General features: G+C 33.8%; 1 protein-coding gene across 1 annotated transcript in view; it reads right to left on the reverse strand.

Annotated features, from left to right (window-relative positions):
• The window catches only part of LOC129756201 (uncharacterized), a 199,720-nt gene extending 178,367 nt beyond the window's left edge, over positions 1–21,353 (reverse strand). Inside the window, exon 1 of the mRNA XM_055753005.1 lies at positions 20,420–21,353. The gene's annotated coding sequence lies outside the window, so the exon portion shown is untranslated. The remainder of the gene's footprint in view (positions 1–20,419) is intronic.
• Between the last annotated feature and the right edge of the window lie 4,578 nt (positions 21,354–25,931).

A 25,931-nucleotide genomic window follows, 5' to 3' on the forward strand; every position in this document is an offset into this window, starting at 1 on the left:
CTCATTTATGAAGGCTGAGCAATTCAAGACATTTTTTTTCCAAAATTTGATAAAATCTGTGCAAATGATCTGGAATTTTTTTAAAACAAAATCCGGAAAATATCTGAGCATAATTAAGTGATTATTCGAAAGAAATATCAAGAATGAAGTGAGGAATAAAACTATAATTATCATTATTTTCATCGAAAAACGTCAGCATTGTTAAAATCGTTTTCCAAACTTCCAAATAAATACAAATTTAGATATAGCTAGCTCAAAAAAATTAGCACATCTTGAGTTTTCTGTTTTTATTTTCCGTGTATGAATCCAGCAAAATTCAGACTTATTTTTACATTATTATGACAACCAGCCAGAACGCCGTTTGTTTACTTGTTCACTTTAATTTGAAAACCCGTGAATGCCCGAACAAAATTTGGAAAGTCTTGCATGCCTATCAACAATAAATAATACACAAGAAACAATAATATACATTATTGAATAAGAGACTGTTATAAACATGGAAAATGATCTTTTTGGAAATTTATTTTAACAATAATGCAATAAACTTGATCAAAATGATAAGAAATGAGGTAAAATCCCTTACTTTACTTTTTATTGCATTTAGCTATTAAATGTAAGATGAACGAGAGGAAAACGAGAGAATTTTCCTTTGAAGTGTCAGTCCAGTGTGTTATTTTGAATTGAATTCTAACAAACCTTGAATTTTTTTGTCGAGTTAAAAAAAACGCATCTGAGATAAAAGATTTAAATTCAAACTACACAACGCTGTATTTGTTAATTTTTTTTTTGCCTCAATCTGAAATATGGCAGTTTGCAAAATACATCTTTTTGATAGAAAATGCTTTATACACAACTAATGCTTCAAAATAGACATTTGCTGTCTTAGAAGAAAAGGTGTGCATTTTGATTTGATAAAAGTGCTTAGAAGACACCGCTTACGTTTAAATTCATTCAATATGGCTATAGCTGGAAAACTGCTTTTACGGGCACATTTAAACATTGAAAAAATCATAGGGCGATTTCTAATCGTAGTATGAATTTGATGTTTTCAACAAAGTTGCTTTCAATGCACAGTGGTGCAGAACATCAATCTAGCTGTACGAAATTAATAGCGCCCAGGGATGAAGAGATAGACATTTGATGTCTTGAGCAACATTGTTCAGTTTTACAAGGAGCATATTCTAGTATCAAAATTTTTGCCGAGGGGTCCACAGATAGCAGGATAAAAATCCTAACTTTTTTGTTTTTCAAATTAGGGCTTTGATGTCTTCGACAAAGTTGTTTATCTGATCAAAATACATAAGTTTGTTGAATACGTCAAAGTCCTATCACATCACCATCAGGAGTTACAGTCAAAGTAAAAAAAATCTCTTAAAAAAACAGTTTTTTGAACCTGACACGTTGTAGATTGGATAAAATCGTTCGCTGTCTCTGAAACAAAGTTGTAACAAGCCACGATCTACATTTGTCTCATACATTATGATGGGTTTAGAAGTTGCTGAAGCTCTATAGAATGCATTAAGTGTATTTTTTAGGCAATTTTGGAAGGCTCTTCCATCGAAAAGTGCACATTTTCGCAACACCCCTTTTTTTGGGATTATTTTTGATGATAAGCGGAACCATTTCCATTTGAAATTAGCGCGGAAATCGGTGGAACTAGTAGAGATTTGAATGATTGAAAATACACATTTTGTGTAAAAATTACCAATTTTACTTATAGAAAAAATGTTAAAACATTTAATTGATTAAGTAATAAAATGTTTAAATTTTCTTTTATATATTTTGTTTTATTAAAAAGCATTTAAGTTCGATTAAAACTTATGACTCAACGAAAAGACAAAGGCGAATTGCTTGTAAGCCATTTAATTCAATCTACAACGTGTCAGGTTCAAAAAGCTGTTTTTTCAAGAGATTTTTTTTACTTTGAATGTAACTCCTGAGGGTGATGTGATAGGACTTTGATGTATTCAACAAACTTATGTATTTTGATCAGATAAACAACTTTGTCGATGACATCAAAGCCCTTATTTGAAAAACAAAAAAGTTGGCATTTTTATCTTACTATCGGTGGACCCCTCGGCAAAAATTTTGATACTAGAATATGCTCCTTGTAAAACTGAACAATGTTGCTGAAGACATCAAATGTCTATCTCTTCATCCCTGGGCGCTATTAATTTCGTACATCTAGATTGATGTTCTGCACCACTGTGCAATGGTATTGGCTGCAACTTTATAGAAGACAATTTTACACTATCTTTGCAATTAACAAAGTTTGTGTGACTAAATCGTCCGAATATCTGACACTGTATAATTAAAGGGCGATATTTTATGAGCATCTTTGCTGAAGACACCTTTTGTCTAAATATTATAGATTGTCTTAATATTATAGTTTCTGTCATTAATTTTGTGCTGCTAAATTCTTGTTCTGGACCACTGTGCTGTGGGGAGATCTGAAGGTGGAGGGGCTTCCCTAAATTTAATCAAAACTAGAAAACTAATCTAGAAAGGTATCTATGATTTTTATAGTTCCCTCCTACTGGATGAAATGAGGAAATAGGAAGAGGAGAAGGGGGCTTTCATACTTTAAATACTCTGGCTTAGAAAACTTAAACGCCATCCTCTAGGCCAGCGAAGAGCAACCTTTTAAACCATCGGACTACTTTGCACTTTAAATCTTTTCGGCGGGCCGCACTTCAAATAACACTTAAAATATAATTTGCACAACTTTATTGATTGGAATAGAAAAATGTAGAATCAAAACATAATCTTTTCATAAATAAGGCGCGTCAACGAATTAAAGGTCGAAAATTCAAACGAATTTATATGTAATTCAACTTAAATCTTTATATTTTAATACCATTTATCAATAAAAAAAATCAACAATATCAGTCCAAAATTATAAAGTATATCACTTAACCGTACTCAGTTGTAAGTTTAAATAAATTTAATTTGTGGCATTTTTAAAGCTTTTTTACAATTCATAAAAACATAAGGAGAACCCTATTTTGTCTAAAATGGTGTGATTTTATTTTTTTCATTACAATGCAATGCGGAAGGCTCAAGAGCAATAGCACAGTAAAATTTAAAGTAAGAAAAAATACTTTTTTTGTGGTGCGCTGTCTGCATCGTTACTAAAATTCGTTGATAAACATTGTTTTATAAGCGTTTTTTTTTAGTTTTTTACAATTTCAACTTGCAAGGCTAATTTTTTGTTTCTATGGAGGGTAATTTGCCCGTTTGTTTGTCAAAGTTAATAAATTCAATTTAGATACTCCAGGGACAGAATTTTGAACGATGAATGTCCCTGTTTGATGAACGATGAACGATGAATGTTTTGAACGAAGAAAATCATATAATGAATAAGTAATATAAGTTGATATTATCCAAGAAAATGATTCAATTTAGGTTCAGTATGCACCAGTTTTTTGTTATAATAATCACAATGTGTCTCTTCTGAGAGAAAACTTAATTTTTCGAAAATTAGAATTAGGGTGATTTGCCAATCGTTGCACAGCTAAGCACATGATTGTGGATTTTATGCTGTATTTCAGTCATTTCAACCAAATTCACTCGATTTGTTTTTGTCGATGCACTCACACAGGATTGGTTAACAAGATCCAAAAGTTCAAATGTTTGAAATTAGTGACATAAAAATTTAAAAAATCATTTTAAACAGCTTGTCAGTGCCCAATAGTTGCACAGGCAAATTTTATGTCGTTCATAATGTTGTCCGATTTTTTCCAATGGTTGCACATTTTAAAAATCTTCTTAAGGCTCAGCCAGCATGTGGTCGATGAGGCTAATATTTGTTACTTCTAGTTCAAATGCAATCTAATTTGGTGACGGCCCCTTTTGAGGAGGAGAGAGGGGGGGAGACGTCTTCCATATAAGCCGTCCAAGCACAATTGGAAAATTCGGACCCAAAATAAAAAAAAACACAAAGCTGCCGGTTTGAGTGTCTGGAATAGCATTTATCACACGTGAAGTTTTCTCAGAAACTCAAATCTACCTCTTGGTTTAACCGAAGTCATTTGAGTAGAGTGTTATTTTACCTTATTTGCCCAGTGTTGAGCTTATTTCTTTATATGTCCTACCAACATAAAATTTTATGTCTTTAAAATTCCATAGAATGAGCTAAAAGAAATTTAATGCTAAATATTTAAGTGTCTATTTATAGGTAAAAAGATTAAAGAACGTGATCTGTTTTTCCCCCCTTTACCCGTATGAAGAAGATGTGATTTTATATAGAACAATTGCTTAAGGACTGACTTGGAAGTCGATCGATTTTTACATAATGAATATCAATTTAAAACTTGAAAATGGACACAACCACGCCCAAAGTTTCAGATCGTTTGACTGATCTATGCTCATGATATACAATTTTGTATAAGAATTTATCTTTTCAAAAAGTTAATTGATTTAAATATTTTTTTCATGTAAGTGGGTTTATTTGTAATTAAAGTAACCTTCATCAATCATCAGGAAACAATCACATAACATAGAAATGTTTCCCAAGAGTTTTCCGGCTGAAAAACTGTTTTGAATCAAATTATTTTTCACAAAGCTATGACTGATTGTTTCTCTTGATGATACGGGCCAAATAAAGCTTCACTTAGATGTCTTCAGTGACGGCAAATCGACGGCAAATTCGAATTTCTGTGAAAATTGCACATCAGATAAATAATATTTCGTGTCCTCCAACCTTCGACTTCGATTTTTTTTTTGGGATAAAGGGTCTACGACCCTTTTCCCACTGTACAATATTTTGACAATATAATTAACAATATCAAGAGGATCGCTGTTTACATGGAATACAATTTTTTAAGATTTGTCGTCTCGAAATTTGAAAAACAGATTTTTCTAGAAAAATTTTTAGATTCTTTGCATACAATAATGAGTAAATGGTCGGGATTAAAAATTACAAAATAAATCTGATAAAAAAGTAGTCTCTCAAAGCCATTGCAGTTGAGGTGACTTTGACACTTTTCAGATAATGCAAGTTGCCCGACTTTCATACATACATATGTTTTTTCAACGAGTTTAATAATTTCAAAACTTCAATATTTAGATTTGACGGTAGAAAAATAAACTTATGGAAATATAAAGTGTCTTTGAATTATTGAATTAATTATTAAAAATCAACATTGAGTGCAAAAAATATGAAAACTCTGAGTGGAAAATTTAATTGGAGTACAGAAATTACTCAAATTACTAGTTAAACGTCAATCTCTACTTAAAAGTTCAGAAAAAATCTCATATCAATAGACAATTCGAGTTGTTTTAGTTGCATGTAGTCGATGAACGTATTCAATTTTGTATGACAATTTATATGGGAGAAGAAATTTTCTCATATCCAAGAAATTCAAATAAGTTTGAGATTATTTTTTTTAAATTATTGGTTTTGCCCTTTCTTACGCTTAACTTTTTGCCAACATTAGAAGAAGCAAAGTATTTCATGAAAACAGTTATTACCATTTAAAAATATAAAAAAATCGAAATCAATTCAAAAGTATTATAAAATTGCTGGGTTTGCTTTGTGGAAACTTCAATAATTTCATGACATGTTTTTGCGCAAGCTTTAAATCAACACACTTATTGGCTATGCAAAGCAGTATAATGCGATTCTTATTATCATCCTACGGTTAACCAGCTTTCAAATCAGCTGTCAAAACACTAAAATTAAAAAATATTTATCTATTTTGAATTTTTTTTATGACAACCAATATCATTTCTGGGGAACAAGTTAGGTTTAGTTTTTGTTTACATGAAATGTATTGTAAGAACCAAGAAATATTTTTAAAATCCAAAATTATGTTTTTTGAACTTTCAGAACATCTCTGATGGTTTTTCAATGAAAATTTGGATTTTTCCGTACAAGCCTACTTTCTAATTCAAAACACGTTTTTATAATTCAGGATTTGGTTAAATTTTAATGCTATTTTTGGCTGTTAAAACAACTAAACAAAGTTTTTGGAGGCAAACGAATTTATAAATTTGAAATTTCCATACAAATTTTGCAGCGGAATTATGTACAACAATGGGGCAGGAGGAGATTGAGTGGACCAATTGTTGCACAATCCGACATTTTTTCTAGTAAAGTATGGATCATAATTTTTTTTCAAAATCATGGTGTTAAAATTGTCCAACAAACGTTTCGTATAGAAAACTGATACTAAGAATGTTTTGTTCTGACGTAAAACCTTATTTGCCGTAGAAGTAATGTTAACGTTTTTGTTAACAATTAGCACAAAAACCGCGCGAAAAAAACAAGAAAAATTAAAACTGTCATAAGATACACACTTAACAGCAGAAAATATCTCAAAAGCCTTATTTCATCAGAAAACATTCCGAATTACATGATTCAGTATTATTTTTGAGGAAAAGTTGAAAAACAGCTGAAATATTGACAATTTAAGTCATGCTGTGCATTGATGGGTTAGGGGACAACGATTGGCAAATCACCCTACTTTTTTTTGCACCATTCAAAAGCTGGGAGTTATTAATCTTTTGAGCTAAGTTCAAGTGAGAACTTAATGAAAAAATAAATGGGACAAAGTAAGAAATTTGACTTTCTACTTACATTTAAATCCAAATTTTAAATAATCCACTTAGATATCAAAATGAAATAACTTTGTTGAAAATCTTTCATTCCTTTGGATAATTTCTGAAGGTTTTTATAATTTTTACTGTTAATCGATTGTTAAACCTTAGACACGGGCTACTCAAGGATGGTTAAGTGTCATATATAAAACCAAAAAAATGTCAACATTTCGTTCATGTTTGATTGAATAAGTTAGCGTTTTGGAGGCATTCGTGTCAAATTTGAGTTTTCAAGCGTTAAATTCGAGGGTGTTTAATTCTGTCAGAAGTACACGCACTGAACCTAATGTTTTTCATTGATTTTATTTATCAAATCTCAACTTCAACTTTGTTTTCAACTATTTTCAATAAGTATGATATTAGTATGAGTATGAGTATGAGTATTAGTTGGTATGATGTAAAACTATTATTTGAAAATATCCTCTCAATTCACTTTAAGTTGTCAGATCTTTAGTCATCAGACTAAAGGTTAAAAAATCTTCGAAAAAATAAATTGGGAAAGTCCCAACTTATGATTGGTGGCAAATCAGCGATGTTAATTTTTGATAAAGGCCACGGTCGGCGTTGGTTTTTCATTAATTACTTTTTATCTCCACTGACCGATTGCATTTAATGAATAATTTTCATAAAGCCTAAATTGAGACAAATTTTTCAACCAGAGACTGCTGCACATTTCTCATAGAGGAATTTAAAACGAATGTATTTTCCAAACCTTCGTCCTTTTCCCCCATTGTGCGATACTGTAAAATTTAAAAAATAAACTCGTTTCTCGTAACGATCGGCTGTTTTGAACTGACTTTATTAAATATGACAGTTGTATTGCGAATCATTATTTTTAGTAGGTATTCGGAATATTGTATATTGCTTTTCATTTTTTAGCTCTGAAATTATGTCAACTATTGCCAACGTCTAGCCCACTGTAATTCCTGGCTTGTAGACCATCTCGACAAATGGCAAACACGGCTTTCGTGACTGACGGCCATTGTCTGAAGGTGAGCATAGTAGTGCGAATCTAAAGTTGTCTAGCCCTAGCGGAATGTAGCAAAAATGTGTTAAGCTTGTAATCCTTAGCAGAAACATTTTTGTCATATTTGCAGGAAGGTATCTGTCGATGATCCTATTTTTTCCTTTTTATCCAAAGCTTTTACTCAAATACTACAAATAATGTTGTCTTTGATCCCTCATAATTAGTAGAATTTAACATTTGATAAATAGAAATTTTTTTAAAGCATCCAAGTTTTGATAACTTTTTTATTTGAATTGATTATCTTACCTTGCTGTCGGATGAAATCTGCCATCAATGAAAAAATTAAATTAAATTCAAGTGTCGAAGCAAAACTTTATCCCACTCCTCAACCAAACGTCTTCGTCTGTACTCTATACTGAAATGTCTTTGTCAACATTTATGCCATTAGATGTGTGTGCCCTCAAATACATCATAACAATAAGCACGGATGACAAATGTTTTCATGCCAAATTTCAAGCTTTGTGGGGACCCAAACAATGCCATCGTCATCCGCTTCAATTGGCCCGATCCCACAAAGCGAAACAACAAATCGGAACTTTCCCAAGCTCCAACAACAATCGTCGGTGGCTTGCTTCCAGCTTCCAGCACCCTCCACAGCTTCGTGGAAAAGCTTCAGCTCCAAGAGAAGCGGCTGGAAGCACCAATTCGGTTGCCATTCGGTAGTAACGATCCCTTTCTGTTGCTGGCTGCTTGACCTAGAGACTTTTTCCTAGGATTGGGGAGGAGGGAAGTCACATCATTTTCCCATATACTTCAGCTAGTCAACCAGCCAAGTTGTAGTGGACCTGGACCTCAACTTGGACCAAAACCCAGGGACCCAGGGCTACTTTCGGTGTGGTACCTTCTAGTATTTTTTTTCCTCTAGGACCCGACCTGACTCCCGTGCCGTACACTGAACCGAGAGAGAACTTCAACTTCAAGGCTCCTCCAGCTTCGACTTCGAGGGCTAATTTTTAATTTAAAAACATTTTTCAGCAATAAGCCAAACAGTTGCTCACGATTTGCTTTTATTTCTTTGCTGCTGCTTCTCTGTTTCCCGTTTGCTGTTGTTGTTCCCTACTTTACGCTTTTGCTTCGGTTTGGTTACTTGCTGCTTGTCCAGCTTTTATTTTATTATCATCATCGTCTTTGGCAGGAGTCTTTTTCTTGGAGCCATCATTCTGGCACCGTGTCTAAGATGAGGAGAGGTTTGAGGAGTCACTTGGCCCCAAGACGGAAGGGAAGGGAGAGGGAGGGCTCGATAATAATGGGAGGCAAATAAGACGATGAATATCACGAGACTGGAGCAAATAATACCATGAAAGGGAACGATATGGAACGCCAGCCAGCCACCGTGTACTTTGTAGCCTTCCATGTCTGGGGAAACTGCAGACGATTTGTTCTTGCTTTGGGAGGATTAGAATAGTTAGAAATGAAATATAAATTGTACAATTGCATTTTTCAATGATTCAGAGGAAGGCTCAGTTTCACTCCAGCCTCTATTGTTCAGATATGGAACATATTTGGTTTTTGATCCGGAAAACATTTTGAAACGAAAACATGTCTAGTAGAGTGTTTCAAAAATAGGGGTATGTTCCGTAATCTCTATGTTTTGGTTTTCCAGAAGACTCTATGCTAAATTTCAGTTTATTTGGTTAACTCTTAGAAGTCGCTCAGTGACACTCAATTTGTATAGAAATATGACACCATTTATTCTAGCAAAATCGAGGAATCCACTTTTTTGCTTTCACTTTTACACGCACGTGTATCGAATGCTCTACAAATTTCGTTTTCTCATACTTGACATAATTTTTCACATTTCTTTGAAGTCCGTTAGATGAAACGAGCTACAACAAAATAGTTATTAAGGGTACTATCGGGATATTCAGTTTCAAGGGTATGTTAGAAATCAAATTTTCATAGCGGTTGGTGTATGGACGAGGGACAAATCCAGCCCACAAGGTTTTGGATTTGAAACATACATTTTTTGGACCAACCTCATGTCTTTTTAACCAATTATTTAAACTTTTGGTAGCACTCAGGTCTTTTTTTTTTCAAATAACACATCGAGAAGGGGGGAGTAGGCGTTGGCCGAATCGGAACGCACGGATTTTAATTTCTTCACATTGCGAAAAATTTTGAAGTTAAAAAGTGAAAAGTGAAGGTTAACATGGATAATCTTTGATCAAATAAATAGCTCCTATCTATACGCTTATGTGCGCTCGACAAGAGTAGACTAGGTTTTTGTTGTGGTGCAGTAAAGAATGACGGAGATCAAAATGGCGACGGTTGGCCGTGAAAATACAATGCGAATGCATTTCGGAAGAGAGGCATAAAAGTCTGAGGATTTTGAAGTTTTCAATTTTTTCATAATAATGGTATCACAAGTGATATGTTGCGAGGCATGTATCAAGATGCCAAGGAACTTCCATTTTTTTTTTTAAAGTTAAAGGACCAAAAAGTGTTAAAAGAAGTTCTCCAAAAGCTATCCCGCAACTCGTCTTTCGACTATGATGATGGCACCAGAATCCAGATCACGCTGCCGGAAGCAGGCTATTTGTTCCGTTCAACATCCGAAGGTGAAGTGAGAGCGAGCTTTCGAGACACCTTGTAAGGAAAAGTGTTGCGCTGTAACAAAGGGGTGCCCAACGGTATTCCCACAGAGGAAAAAGCTCCGATGGCACCCGGAACCAGTCGACTAGTCGCTCCGATGGTATTGTTGCTAAAGATGACATAGATGCAGGCGATGGTGAAGCAGGTGCTATTGCCGTTGAGGAAAAATATGAAACTGATCAACAGGATGATGAGGAGGGTTGAAACGAGGAAAAGTGGTTCGTGTGAAAAGAATGATAACAAGAAAGCAATTGAATCTGAAAAGTCGTCAAACGAAACCGAGCACGAGAATTCAATGGCCATAGGCACAAAGCATTTTGGGGAGACAAATACTACGGTCCCGATCTAAGAAAAGGCACATCAAACTCAATCTAGGTTAGGCTTAGAGTGAGAATGGGCATCTTCATTTCTTTCTATGTTTTTATAGTTTAGATAATTAATTTGCGAAAGAAAAATTGGAAAATAGTTTGACAAAGATGCCATAAACTACGAATGGATGTATAGAACAGCTTAAAATTTCTCTTTAATAAGTAACGGTTTAAACCTAAAGAAATATTTGTAAACATACATAATGAGTTTGGCTCCGTAAAGCCTCAAGGTATGAGCCGTCTCAAATAAAGGTATAAAAAAAAACACATTGAACATTACTAATTAAGCTTTTCAAAAAGTAATGTACCCAAGTAACACAGATCAAGCCAATTGGCTTTTTTGAGTTTTAATATTGTTTTATGAAGACTTTTCGATGGCATCCCATTTTTAAAACGGTTTTATTGTAACATAGGAAATGCTTCATTTATCGTGTGTTTTAAAAGAGCCCTGAAAGTTTTGCTAAAACTTGAATAAAACACTATCTTAAGAGTGTTGTAAAAAAGTTGCAAAAGTATTGCTAAAGATTCAATAAAACACATACTTTCCTGTTTTTATTAGAGCTTTGGTAAGGGTTTTAATAATGCTCTCAATGCGCTTTTAAAACTAGCGTTCAAGCCAAGTTGAAAAACTGTTTTATTGGAACATTGGATGTAGGCATGATAAAACTAAGTGACAGATGATTTGACAATCGAGAAGAACGTATACACTCTTAAACTTTTTTACCATTTTTTGAGATAGCATAACCTGTTTTGAAAGGATTATCACTCAAAATTGAGAAAAACGTGCTATCAAAATGATATAAATTAACACAGCTAAATTCATCTTAAAAATAAAAACAACTTTGTTGTATCCGCATTCAAATTTCAAAACAACCGCAAATCAGTCCACATCATTATTCGCTCAATTCTCAGGGTTCGAATAAAAGCCCACTGTGAATAAACGGTTTTTGTGATTCGATAAGAATAAATGTATTAGAAAATTCATTTACAAATACGCCTATTAAACTACTTGTTTTATTTATCCATCTCTGTCTCTCAATGCGAAGTTGATCTTTATTTTCGTCATCCAATCCAGAACTAACAAAATTATTTTCAGATAAACCGTCCTTGAAAATTTCTGGAAGACTGCAGAAACCGGCTTCAACTCAGCAAAGACGGAGAAATTGAGTTTCATCACAATCGAAAATGCTCATTCTAAATCAGCCTCAACAAGTTTCAGATGATGTATTCAGAATGAAGACCACTAGCATTGGCCGATCATTGAAAATAACGAGTTATTTAAAGTGTAAGGCAGTTCTGGTAATAGTAAGCAAAACATCCGAAGGACGTTTTAAAGAATCGTTTTATCGCTTCCAATTGTTTTCCCATACAACTGTTTTAACAGTTTTTAACTGTTTTACATAATCTAACTACAAATTCAAAATTCAATCATTTCGGAATTCACGATTCAGGCAATGTTTTTACAATTTCAATAATCGTTAGCTAAACGTTTTATTACGCTTCAAAAATCATTTGGTTATAATCCTCATTTATGCGGGTTTTTATTTAGCTTTGAGGCCAGGGTTTTGATGATAGAAAATGTTCTATTCCAAAATAGTATGAGATTATTTGATAGCAATACCTATTTGTTATTTAAAGATGATTGACCATCCTCATAGTCAAAAGGAAACAAAACAAAAAGTTGCATGAATGCCTTTTGCCAAGCAACAAATCGAAATGTTTTCATTTATTGCGAAAAACTTCTCTTTCTCAAAAATGGATAAATCCATCATGAGCGTGTATTCCATTTAGAGAAACGTCAAACGAAGCTGTGATTCAAGGTCTCTTAAAACCATTTAAAAACTGTTTATTGAAATTGTTTTATTACCACATTTTTCTAACCGTCATAAAACCATCTTAACACTGTTTTACAACTGCCTTAAGATTTTCAATATTAATTTACTGAACGCCATGTTGATTGTGAAATTGAATCGAAATTACTGACGCCATGTTGCTGTAAATAATACTTTAATACTAAAAACTAGACATTTTCATCAATTTGACAATGTTGACGGTACTATTTGTTGTATAGGTGATGAATTTCAATGTAAAACAAAAATTGCATCATTTCAGCCAATTTATATTTTCCATTAATTATAATTTTTTTATTCAAAAAATGCTTAAAATATGGTCAACCTTGATTTTCTTTGAGGCGCGCTTAAGTTTTGATGCTATTTCGTATATACTTCACCAGAAATCTGAGGTTGCAGGAAGTTTCTTGCTTAGATATATTGAAAATGAGAATGAGAATATTTTTAAAATATTTTAAATGGAATCTTTACCTATCATCAAATGCTTGGGAGGGTAAGTGATAAAACGAGAAAAAATGGAACAGAATACTCCCACAGTAAAATTTCTATTAGATTCCACAGCTGCCACAGTAAAATTCCTATCAGATTTCACAGATCCCACAGTAAAATTCCTATCAGATTCCACGACGTAGTTTTAAAAGAGCTGTTGATAGTCTGAAGAGGGCTCTGAAAGGTTTCTTAAAGCTATGTCTATAAGGTCGAATAAAACTATTCTGTTGGATGTTTTATTATAGCGTATAGAATTAGCTTTAAAAACGTTAACAAAATGGTCCCTTTTGGCCATATGTTAACTTTAAAGTAGTTGTGCTAATAGCGTAGAATGCGCTTTGGCTTATAAAGTAGCTTTAGGAAATAGTCTTAAGCGAACTGTTAAGGTTGGAATAAAACTTAAATTGTTACTTGGGGTAGTAAAGTTCAATCAGTCAATTACACCTTCAGACTCACATTTGTTATCGATTTACCCATTTTATTCAGTAAATGAAACTTTTGCAGAATTTTTTAAGGGAAAGATTAAACTCTCCTTCATATCGAATCCCAAATATCAATTTTTGCATTACTACGGTCAGCACAACTTTCTTTTCTGGCTATTTGTCCCTGTTCTAGAAACATCATCATGACTAATTAAGCTGTAATAACTATTTTGATCGCCAAAGCTTTCATAAACCTCTTATAAAACATGATGGTACCCAATTTCCGTTTTTTTTTTTTTCATTCGAATCACCCAGAGTAGGAAGACGCCAAAAGCAATCAAGGCTTACTAATGTTTATCCATCTCTCTACAGGAAGTTTTGGCGCCCATTTTCATTGCCAGTGTAGTTTTCACGTGGCACCAGTAAAATGGATATTTGGATATGATTGTCCCTATGAGTGCAACAAGCCGGTAAGAAGCATAACATTTTAAATTTAAATTTAAGTTCAAATATAACTGAAAATCCAGATTCATAAACCAAATTCAGAATATTGATATAAATTAACAATAAAATACAGAATTAAATTTAACTCTTTGGATTACAGTTTCTTATCTTACGATCATAAACTAAAATTTTAAATAATTTGTGATTGTTTTGAATTTTTATTCCAAATACTCAAAATAGATTTGCCTTCATTCAAGGTTTCAAATGCTAAGAGAAAAGTAATCCAAAAATATGACAGTTAGAATTCTTTTTTCTAATTTCCTAATTTAGAGTGCAATTTGCCAATCCTTAACTGAAAATTGAAAAAAAGATAATGATGACACAAATTTTAAAGACATTTTCAAACATTATATTTATTAGAAAAGTGTTGCTGTAAAATGAGATGAATAGTGACTATTCCTGAATTGTTAAATATTTATCAAACTCAGCTCTGTCAATTCACAATAAGATTCAATTAGTGTATTTAGTACAAAGTCCGAAAAAAACGACATTTGAAATGATGAAAAAAAAAATAGTTTATTTTCATTATTCTTTAAATGTTCTCATAACATTATGAAAACAAAATAACGTATGCGCCATTTTTACTCAACGTGACGTAAGTTCAATAAAAAATATGTTTGCAACGCTTTGATTACGTCTCAAAGTAACAGTGAGTGTGAGGACCATAGTAAAATACAGTCTTTGTCTAATTCTTTAATTCTACGAATTAAAATTACTAGTGAATTACTAGTGGCAGCTTCAGGACTAATAGAAACGAGGGACAAAACCTTTATACCTTTATACTTGTAAAATGATTATTAATTTCAAATGGTGTCAATGGCTTTGCCTATTCATGAGTGTAGGATACAGATGAGATAGAAAAGTCAAAAAGTTCAGTGATTCAGAATAAGCAGAACCGACTGAAGGACAAGGAAAATGATATAATCAGAAAAACGGACTACTTCGATTATAGAACATTTTCGGCAAAACGCGTGGACAAATTGCCTATAAAAAGAAAAGCGGCTGAGGGAAAAGGTCATTATGGGATGAATAAACCCAAGAGGCTTAAAACCCCAAATAAAACAACAAAACAAACAAAACGAAAAAGGTCATTCTTGTTTCGGATTTTGTAGTGCGAGCATCACCAGCCAAGAGAAGATGGAATAAAATTAGGCGAGGAAAATTCCTAAGTTTACGACAATGAGGAGGTTGGGAAGGGCGGCAGGAGGTGGGTCTTAATTAATTCCTTGTGTTTCATATTTTTTGAATAATGAATGACACGATTTAGTGCGGACTTTCTTTTTGCAAGAAACAAACACAATAGAACTTCATCTATCCAACCTGATGATAAGATAATATGTGAAAATATTGACAAGCTGGTTGGATAATTAGATTTTTGATTGAAATTCATAAGGTATACGTTAATTATAGAGGAAGAATAATATAATCGATTTATTTCTTTATTTCATAATTGTTGACTAGAATGATCATAATTGTTGACTAGAATGGCTTTTGTACTTCCTTCAACTGCGATTCAGTAAACAGTTTAACCTTCCGGAATTCTCCTCCAAAACGTGTCTTGTAACTGAAATCGAAACTTCTTTTCAGGAATTTCTTGCCCCAGATAACTCAATGTCTGCTGATCCATGGGCCCTGTATATCACATTGCTGGAAGAAAATGGAAAAAATATAGTCTTTAAGAAATCAACTTGAAATTCACAAAGTGTTAGAAAAACTTACTTGCTGCTTCATTTATAGCCCAGCGTGTTCAAGAAAAACCTTGAACATACTTGGTGAACAGCTTTGCTTTCATCTGTTAGATTGTGAGCATATGAAAATGCTTTTTTGAAACCTGAACCGGAAATATCAGGCTCGACCCTTCGGCGTTTAACGTCCTTGCAAAGGCTGTGCTGGATTATGAAGACCTTCTTTTTATCCAGGGAAAGGTTCCAATACTCTTCATTTATTTTTATGTTTTCGACCGTTATTGGTGTTTTATTGTAATATTGACTATTTTTCGGTCTAGGGATTCAACCAAACAACTCAAACGTCGGGAATTTCAAAAACTAAGTTGTTTGATTGAATCCCTAGACCGAAAAATAGCCAATATTACAATAAAACTCTTCATTTATTTTAGTTCTCCTCACTGTGGAAATGTGATTCGAGCAAATGAATTCACATTTATATGTAGTGAGGATCACACTTTGCTTCCGTTTCCTGTTTGCCACAGATTCCAAATGCTTCGTTACACGCTTCGTTAGTCCAGGCACATGTTCTATTACCGGATTATCCTCAAGCTCACTCTCGCTCTTGCTACCGTACTCAGCAATGAACTCCATTTTTCTTGGTTCGGATACAGCTTACCATCCACGAGCCGTGAATATTTGACTGATTGTGAAAGAAAATATCTGGAAATGGTTCGTCGCATGCTACGATGGATGTACGTCATTTGGTCTTGGAAACAGTGAAAAATAATAGCTGTTTCCATAACAAAATGACGTTGGTAACATAACTTCCGTTAATAAACCTTTTTCCACAAATCATGTATTTGGCCATGTGTTGTCATCGTTACAACTCATAGTGTACAGATTTAATTATTGAAATTTTCTCGGAGGCTCACTAAAAAAACGTTTTTGCAAAAAGCTCCGTACTGAAAATTTTACTCGCTGGCGCATACGTCAGATTGCCAGATTACGGAAGAAGTGTCCTTTAATAAAGGATCAACTCTTTTTTAACTTTCAAAATGTCATCATTTCTTAGTCCCTCGATAACGCCTCTAGTTCATCTATAGGTTCATGCATCAATCTAACTTTTGCGGCATATGAGCTTGAAATTACACACTATTAAAAAAAGCAAAAGACGGCTATCAGAAATTTTTTTCCAAAAGATATGATGAAAATAAGAAAAAGGGATCAAGTATCCCCATTCTCCCCTATGCATTAAATCAAGGTTGCCAGAATTTGTTCAGCACGTATCCAAGCCGGACAAATCCGGGTAATTTTATATTAAAAACCTGGCCAAATCCAGGCATTTGATTTCAAGATTGACGATCATAAATCCGAGCAAATTTTGTCAAAACCAAACAAAAATCATCAAAACTCATCGACAGATTTTGAATCGTATAATAGGCTTCCATAAAACTTACCATGGATATTTTATAAAATCTGATCAAAAAAAATTGTTTTGAAGGCATAATTTGAAAAATAAATACAATGCAATATGTTTTTTTTTGTTCGATTTGGAAAAAGTGTATGAATCCGGGCAAAATCTAGACTTTTTTCAATGAAATCCTTGCAACCGGATCAGGCCGGACTGTTGCCAAATTTTATATATAATACCCAAGCAAACCCGGATAAAACCAAAACGACCTGGCAACCTTACATTAAATGCATCTTGAATATGATCTTGTGCAAAATGTGAAAATCTGTTAAAATATTTCTAAAACAAAATTTATCCGTACATGAGCAAACTTAACACGAACCAAATGGGACAGCAGAATTTAAGACCTGGTCCCACACCGTCGAACTGTTTATAATGATTATGGAGATAAATTATTTCATTAAATTAAAAAACTTCTGGTCTAATAACTGTGGTATTTTGGGTTGAACATGGTACAAACTTTGAAGATTCCGGTTCAAAGATCAGCTAAGGGGAAAGTCAAGTGAGACGAACACCCTGAGGTAGAACCGCAATATATATTCAAACATTGAGACTTTCTTTGCAATCTTCATGCAAATGGACAGATAAGGTCTTTTGCTCTCATATTTACCATTGCCATTAGTGAATTTATTTCATTATTGTATGTTTTTTTGATAGCAATTGCGATTTAAATCATGCTTGCACATCTCTCGATCGAGTAATAATGGCTGTAAAAATTGCCTGTTTTAGATTATGCGTGCATTAGCTCTTATCAGAGTATTTTCGGGTTCGTCTGGAAGATCCAACCGATTAAATTTTGAAAAACCAGGAACAAACAGTTTGTGAATAAGAGCGTAATAAACATTCCACCATTGGAAACGGTTGAACACACCAAACATTTTGCGAGCTATAGACTATATCCTGAATAGAAGAAATTAGGAAGTAGGCGATGGTTTGTTGTTATCACACGTTTTTTTTCGCTCCGTTCGTTGTGAAATTTAAATTTTCGAAGTTTATGAAGTTTTTTTGTTTTAAATTGTAATTTTTTGCTGAATTAGGGGATAACACATAGTGATGAATAATTACATGATGAATTGTTTGTGCCCGACCCGAATCTCCATTGATTTCATTCGCCTCCAACAGCTGACATCGTTGAATGATCAGCTAAAAGAGAAAACACACTTCTTACTTCTACAATTGCTCCATGATCCTTCTTATTTTTTTAATTCTGAACTGATGTTGCAATCCGGGAGTTTCTACTTGTAAATTTTCAATATTGGGGAATTCTGAAGTACTCTTTATTGATACATTTAGAGACGTGGGGTGATGCTCCGCATTTTCGGGAAGGACAGAAAAGGTTTTTCAATTTCAACCTACTTTTTTCATCAAAAGAATTACAATGTCGGAAACATTTTTGGGTTCGTTTTATCAAGTTATGTTACTACTATTTTTGTTCCCGTCATGGGCAACAAGATCGAAAAACTTCCGTGAATTTAAACAGGTTTCGTTTTAATACAACCGTTAAATTCCTCCTGCAATGGATTACAATTTTCTTTCAATAATCCTTCCGTTTTTTACTTATTTTCTGAGTTTGCAATCAACTTACGTTTAGTGTTTCTTTTTACTAAATCTCCGTATATCCGGTATTCTGTCCAGTACGGTAGCAACGATTAACTCAACGTAGCTCCTGACTTGAAAGTTATTTTGTTTTAGGGTCTACAATCCAAATGTAGCATATAATATGAACAGTTGTTACCTTTTGAGTCCTAGTCACACGTTATAGTTACGGTGAGTCGTTCCGTCCCTAGACGAAGTGGCTAACCAAGTTTCCTTCCTAAGAATAACAGGAAGTCATTTCATGCACTATTTGTGTTCATCGAATGGTTTTTACCTTTGAATAAAGTACAAATCACTGTCTAGCATCGGTTTTAGGTACACCTTGGTAAGTTGAAAGCAAATTAAAGTCTCAAATATAAGTTAATTCGAAATTACAATTTCGTTCAACACCTGAGGTATCGGATGAAATTCTGCATGTTCATAATCCGAAATGATCATTGTTTACATCCTCCTGTCAACCTAGTCCTATCTCTTTTTCTACATTGGTTCAAAGCAGTGCAGGTGCCTTCCAATGGGGGCATAACAATTTTAGATACATTACTATTTTGTTCGGAAAACAAGTGGCTGGAAGGGAAGTGAAATTCGCATAAGAATAACGTCTAAAATCGTCGACCAAATAAGCAAATTCTTTAAATTATTTTGCGCCTTGGGACTAGACATGAACAAACTCATGTGCTCGTTATATAAATCATGTTCTAGATTTAAAATTTGCGATATTTACCAAATATACCAATATTTGTTATATTTAAATCGGTGGTAAGTTTTTGAATAAAAATATTTTTTTCCGTCATGATTCGTTACTATGACGACACATTTGAAGTTTTCTGGCTACTGTAATACAGTCACAAACTGTTAATTGGTTATACCGATATTGGAAACTTTTATTCCGCAAAATCTCAAAAACCTCATTTCCATCCACAGAAGGACGAACTCACAAGGGCCACCATATTCCAAACATTTATAATTACGGAAACGTTCTCCTTTGTTTCCAGTTATCTCCACGTCCAATATTGCACAGTGGGTCCGGCCAAGTTGGAATGAGTTGTAAATGTACTTTTACTACTCACCGCGATGATGACAAGATCTGGCTGTGTATGTATCATTAGCATACGCATTTTCTGAGTAGAAGAGATTACATCAAATGAGCATCTGCAAACGTTTTGTTTGTTTTGATTGCTGTCATGTGACATTGCTTGCTGTAAATTTACAAAGGGGTTCGCAAGTGCTAATACACTCATACAAAAATATTTCCATCATTAGATTAATGCAAATCATTGTAGTTTTCGATATATTGAAAGTGTCCGTTTTACACCACTTTCTCCACTCCACTTCTCCAAAAAAAAACACATTACCTCCAGAACATCATAGAAAAATACCTCAAATCTCAAACGTCACACAAAGAATAAAAAATTAACCCAAATTTGGGCCTGAATTCGTGACTACAGCTTCGAACCAAAACAAGGGTGAGATTTCTCACCCGGGTGAGTGGATTGAAATATTCACCTTCATCGTAATAATCACCCGATAATGTATCAATAGCAGTTGTTCGGAGCATTAGCAGTCTGATGACACAACTTTAAAAAGAAGTTTCACAAAAGGATCACAAACCTCAACAACAGGTCACATTAAAAATTTTGATCCCGACCTCCCTTATATGGCGACCGTAAAAAAATCTTCTTTAAGCCAACTTATGAAATTTACCTTCGGTTCACAGAGTTCACAGAGTAAATCCAGATTGTTTTCAGCTAGTTTTTCGATGACGAAACTATCGTCATCACACAACTAGTTCAAAAAATCGATATCAACAGATTCACAAAACGTAAATTTTCTCACCTAAATTCTTCCGGTTTGAGAAGCTCTAGAGAAGTGCATTTTTTTCTTCATAAGACCACCAACACTAAAGCTCAGTAACTTTAAAACACGGAACACACAGTTGGTTCAAAATCCAGCCAAATCTGCTTCCGTTTTACACGTTCGGTTGTTGATTCTTCGAACAACTTTTGACGAATGTTTAGCATGTGGCTTCCTTCCTTTCGAAATGGGTTGCGGGACGACTCACAGTTGCCAAGTTGAACAGTTAACAGAACTTTTCTTGTGGATTCAAATGCTTCAAATGTAGCATCGGTATTCCTTCGGTTTATTTGATTCTTCTTGATTTTTCACAATCAGCAGGAGCGTAACACAGATCATTAACATTCGGGAGCACAGCTTATGAAGAGATGCACTTATTTGTTTTGCTCCTACTTTAACAGATTCTTCCTTTTTTTCTGACACATTTGTACACAACATACTAATGGTTTTTTATTTTCTTCCCCTTGATCTTCACAAGTCGAAACTCTCACCGGCTCAAAATGTGGCTGATGAACGGTGAAATATGACGCCGATGATCTGTTTCCATTTCCCCGGGCTGCCGCTAATCAACTGGGTCAACATTTGGGATCAACACTCTCGGTGAAAATCAGAACACGGTTCATCATCGTCTAGTTCAGATTGCAGCAGCAGACGAAGATCCAGACACTTCAGGCGTTCCAGCTTTTAACGGAAGCACGTTCTAAAACATCTAGCACTAAAATTTGCTACGATGTAACAAACACGCATTTTAACACCAGAATAATCCAAATTGAGTTTAGAATCCGGATTTATTACAGACCGGTAGATCACCGGGTTGAGCCTTGACATCAAACCCGGATGCGATGCGCAAGGAAACAAAAAACCCGCGCGCAATCCCGACGCGCTTGAAAATCGCGACCTCAAACAACGCGACGTCTCACGAATCGTTCCCAGCGAGGACTGATCGAGTGTGACCAAAAGCGACGATCGCTAAGCCTTTTCGGTGCTGCACCTTTGCTCACCTGAAAATCGACGGCCAGAAACCGGTTGCGACACTGATGCTGGCCTTTTTCACCCCTCGCGTTCAGAAACGAGACAACCGGTTCGCGCCTCAACTTAGCGCATCGCGTAAAGTGAACGAAAGAGACGCGCTTGAATCGCGCCGCGGAATAGCTAGCGACTTCATTCACTCGCAATAGCATTGCGGTAACTCACGAACCCACCTTAGAGGTTACCGCCTCAAATCGCGGTCGAACTCACCGGACTCAAACCCGGAACTAACTAAGAAGAAACGTTCTCGATCCACCAATTTTCCACCTGCTGACACGCGACAGTCATCAATTTTTCTCCCTAAAGTGACAATCGATCGATCGATCTTCGTACACGATCACGAATGCAACTCACCGAGAAGAGAAAAAAACCCAAGAATCAAAACATCAAACCAGAGGAACAGAAACAAGTTGCCGGGATCATCAAAATCACGCCCGGCAGCCCGGTAGATCACGAAATTGATTCATGATCTGCTGCACCGGGGAGGTGATCTTCATCGTCGTCCCCGTAGTTACAAGGTTTCAACCCGAAAAAAAAAACGTTTTGGTTCAACGTATTTTGAAGGCGCTAAGAGACCCAGAGATCCGTGACGAACAGGAACGAACAAAAAAAAAAAAGGAAAAACAAACAAACTGTTCTTGGGTCTTGAATAACGAAATTAAGTCATTAGGACCGCAAGATCACGCCGCCATGGCCGTCAAAACAGAACAGACAGACGATTTCATTGATGAATTTGATCCTTGAGTTGATCTGTTGAAAGAAGCATTCAATAAAATCACGTCTCGAATTTCAATGGAAGTTTTTTTTTATGGACCCAGACATTGATAGGAGATCCTGGTTTTTAGCAGCAAACAGGGCGAATTGATTTCCATTTTTATCGATTTTCCTCCTTTGAACAATTGTATGATGATTGAAAAAAAAGGGAAGCAAAAAATGCAACTCTGGGGGGGTTAACTCAACGACACGCTCAAATTTGCATTTAATTTTTGGATTAATTATTAAAGCCAAAATGATCATTGCGTTTGAACTATTTTGAAATTTTTTTCACTTCCTTGTGTTGTACTTCGACACTTTTTCTATAATATTAGTGTTTCAAAAACCAAAACATGATAGAAGACTTGCACAACATAGTATAGAGTAAACAGGGCCGTAGGAAAAAACGACTCATGGGGGAGGGGGGGGGGGACTTTGGTGATAAAATTTTTCCTATAACATTTCTACTTGAACATTGATACATGAAGAATAGTAAAAAAAAATGTTTTAATTTCAAATTTGTCCTAGAAGTGGCCATTTTTTTTAAAAGTTTTGAAAAAAATAGAGATTTGGAGATTTCATTTTGAAGGAAAACCTTTTATATTTACTTCAATTTGAAAGTATTAAACTAATTCTTTTTAACCACAAGCCTGATCGTTTGAGGCATAAGTAAAGATTTTTAAAATACTTAGAAATAAAAGTACGAGATTAAGTTTGCGGTTCGAATCAGGTTTGTTTTCTACTCTTGTAAACTCGATTTAAATTAAAAATTTTAGAAATGAAGAGTTAATCACCGTTAATTTATTTTATGAAATTATGTTATCGGCTATATCGGTGAAATGTTATATTTTTTGAGAAAGAATATTTAAGAATTGAAATATTTAGAGGGATAATTGAGAAGATTGGAAACGAACGGAAGGGTAATTTTAATTTGAAAAACTTTTCATCATATTTCATCTCTTTGTTCCTAAAATTAAAAATACCCTTCCGCTCATTTTCAACACCATTCATCTTCTTCTTATTTTCTATCCGTCTATGATCCTTCAATTTTTAAATATTCTTTCTCAAAAAATATAACATTTCACCGATGTATTCGATAAAATAATTAAAGATTTAATCTTGAAACTTTGTTAAAGAATAATCTGCAATATAAATAATGTTTTAAAAAAAACCAGATAAATATGTATTCAGTTAAATTAAAAAAAAATAAAACCTAGGTTTCTCAAAAATCTAAATTTCATTTTGTATTTGTTCAAACTAACTCTGATTAAAATCAATTGAATCCAGAATCAAGATAAGGGAGAGTGGGGATACTTGATCCCCTTTTCTTATTTTCACCATATCTTTTTGGAAAAATTAAGCAACTCGCCGCCTTTTTTTACATTTTCTGACAGCTTTTAACTTAAAGTTTCTATGCTCCAAAAATTAGAACGATACTTGAACCTGTTGATGAACTAGAATCATTTTCGTGGGAGTAAAAAAATTGCGATTTTTCTGAAGTGAGGGGAGGCTTGATCCTCTATTGAAGGAGACTTGATCTTTTATTCAGGAAGCCATAATCCTTGTAAAAAAAATCAAACAAAACCTCAAGATAGAATGTTAATTGACTATTTTGGTCATGTTTGTTCTCATTTCACAATTTATAGCAGACATAAAAAGAAAATTCTATAACTTTGTTTCAACGCTAATAACATTGCATACTTAAAGGCGCTATTTTTTATAATTAAGAGAAAATTAATTGTTTTTGCTCTTTTCTTCAGACAATTGTTTGATAAATATTAATTTTTGGATAAATATTAGTAATTTCGTAATCAGCAATCATAACGATCAATTCAGAAGAAGAATATGCCGTTTGGAAGAGGGATCAAATGTACCCAACTGTAGGGGATCAATTGTACCCATAATCAACATTTAAGAAAACTTTTTCTGAAAAAAGTTGAGAGTTTTCCATTGCTTTGAAAATATGGAATTATGAAGTTCATTTTACGCTCGAACGATTGATACATTGGAACAAATTTTTTTTCATAATTTTGCCATGTTCGGAACATTTTAAAATGATGAGAAAAGATCTTCAAGTTACATTTTGTGAAATTTTTCAAACAAAGTTGAATTACTCAAACAATTATTTTGTAAACAAATTTTAAACTACAAGCATTGTTATTTTTCTAATTTTGGCACATTTTTCTAGAACATTTGATCTTTGTAAGACATTCCAGTTTCGAGATATAGCTAAGGAATCAAGTATCCCCAGGGATCAAGTATCCTCATTCTCCCCTATGAATTTACGATCGTCTGTTATTCGATTCCTTAGTGAAATTTGTTACATTGATAATTTAATCTTGATTAACTAAACTTCGAGCTGAATCTGAATTTTTAATTTAAATTAACCTTTTAACCCTAAGTTCGGAATCTGAATTCCGAATTCGAAAACGATTTTTGAATCTAAATTCCAGTTAATAATTCTTTCTTATTGTAAGCCAAATAGCAAAATTAAGATCAGAATGCTCAACCACAGATCTCATATTTGAGTCCTGAATTGTTTGCTTTCAATGTGAATTCTTTCTCCAGTTATTTATTCGAAATTCAACTTGTGAATATGAAGGAAAATTGCAAATGATGAAACTGTTTAAGATTTCTCAATTCTGGATCACCATTAGGGAACTTTCTTTGTAGTGAAAATTTCAAATCTTAGAAATGGTATGTAATTTTAAATAGTTTCTTTGCATATCCAAAAGGATGAGTTTCGAACATGAAAGTTGGAAAAGCAGAACCGAGACTCGAATAAGCATTTTTTCCCAACTGAAGTTCAGTGATAATAATATGTAACTAAATACAATCCGAATTCTCATCATCAGCCTTGGAATTTCTGGATATTTTTTCCAATATCCACCAATATCAAAGTTATTTAATAAAAGCAATGAAGAAAAATACTTGACTTTTTTTTATCGATTGCATGAAATACATCAAATACAATATTCACTCATAATTGAAGCTTTTAATGAATTGTTCACATAAGTTTTGATGAAATTTACTCCTAAAATTTATTTTTTTTTAAATAATTTAAAGTACTCAATTAAAATTTTTATTTGATTTTGCAAATAAAGTACAAACATTCGGGCGAATTCTAGGCGATTTGGGAAGCTAATCGTTTTGGAATTCGATATTCAAATCTACATTTTATCAACGAGTTAAAAAACTTTACAAAATTTGTTTGTAGAATTATTGACCTGGGATAAGATTTAGAAGTTTTGGCTTCAGATCTAAGTGGAGATTGTTACTCTTAAATGATTTTGTATTCAAATTTTGAATTTTAAGTGTTGAGAAGAACATTTTGCTTGGCATTTCTGGACCATTATGGATGGTCCAGAAATGCCAAGCAAAATGTTCTTCTCAATACCCCCAAATCCCCCTCACCCCCTCCGAACAAGTTTTTGATTTTAAAATTTCTAAAATTCTAGGAAAAGATTCTCAGTACAACACAAGAATCTTTGTAGATATGTTTCACATTGAAATTAGGAGCGACAATGACGTTCTTAACCCACAGAAAGATTTTGTTAATTTTTACTAAGCCTATGATTTCAATTCATCTAAGATCAAGCCAATCATAGATCAATGTGGACATAAAATCATAACAAACAACTGACAGCCAATAACAATTAACTAATGCTAGGTAAAGTATGATAACTAGTACGCTCTTGTAAAATGCAAAATT

This window comes from Uranotaenia lowii, chromosome 3 (assembly GCF_029784155.1).
Source record: "Uranotaenia lowii strain MFRU-FL chromosome 3, ASM2978415v1, whole genome shotgun sequence".
Classification (NCBI taxonomy): Eukaryota; Metazoa; Arthropoda; class Insecta; order Diptera; family Culicidae; genus Uranotaenia; species Uranotaenia lowii.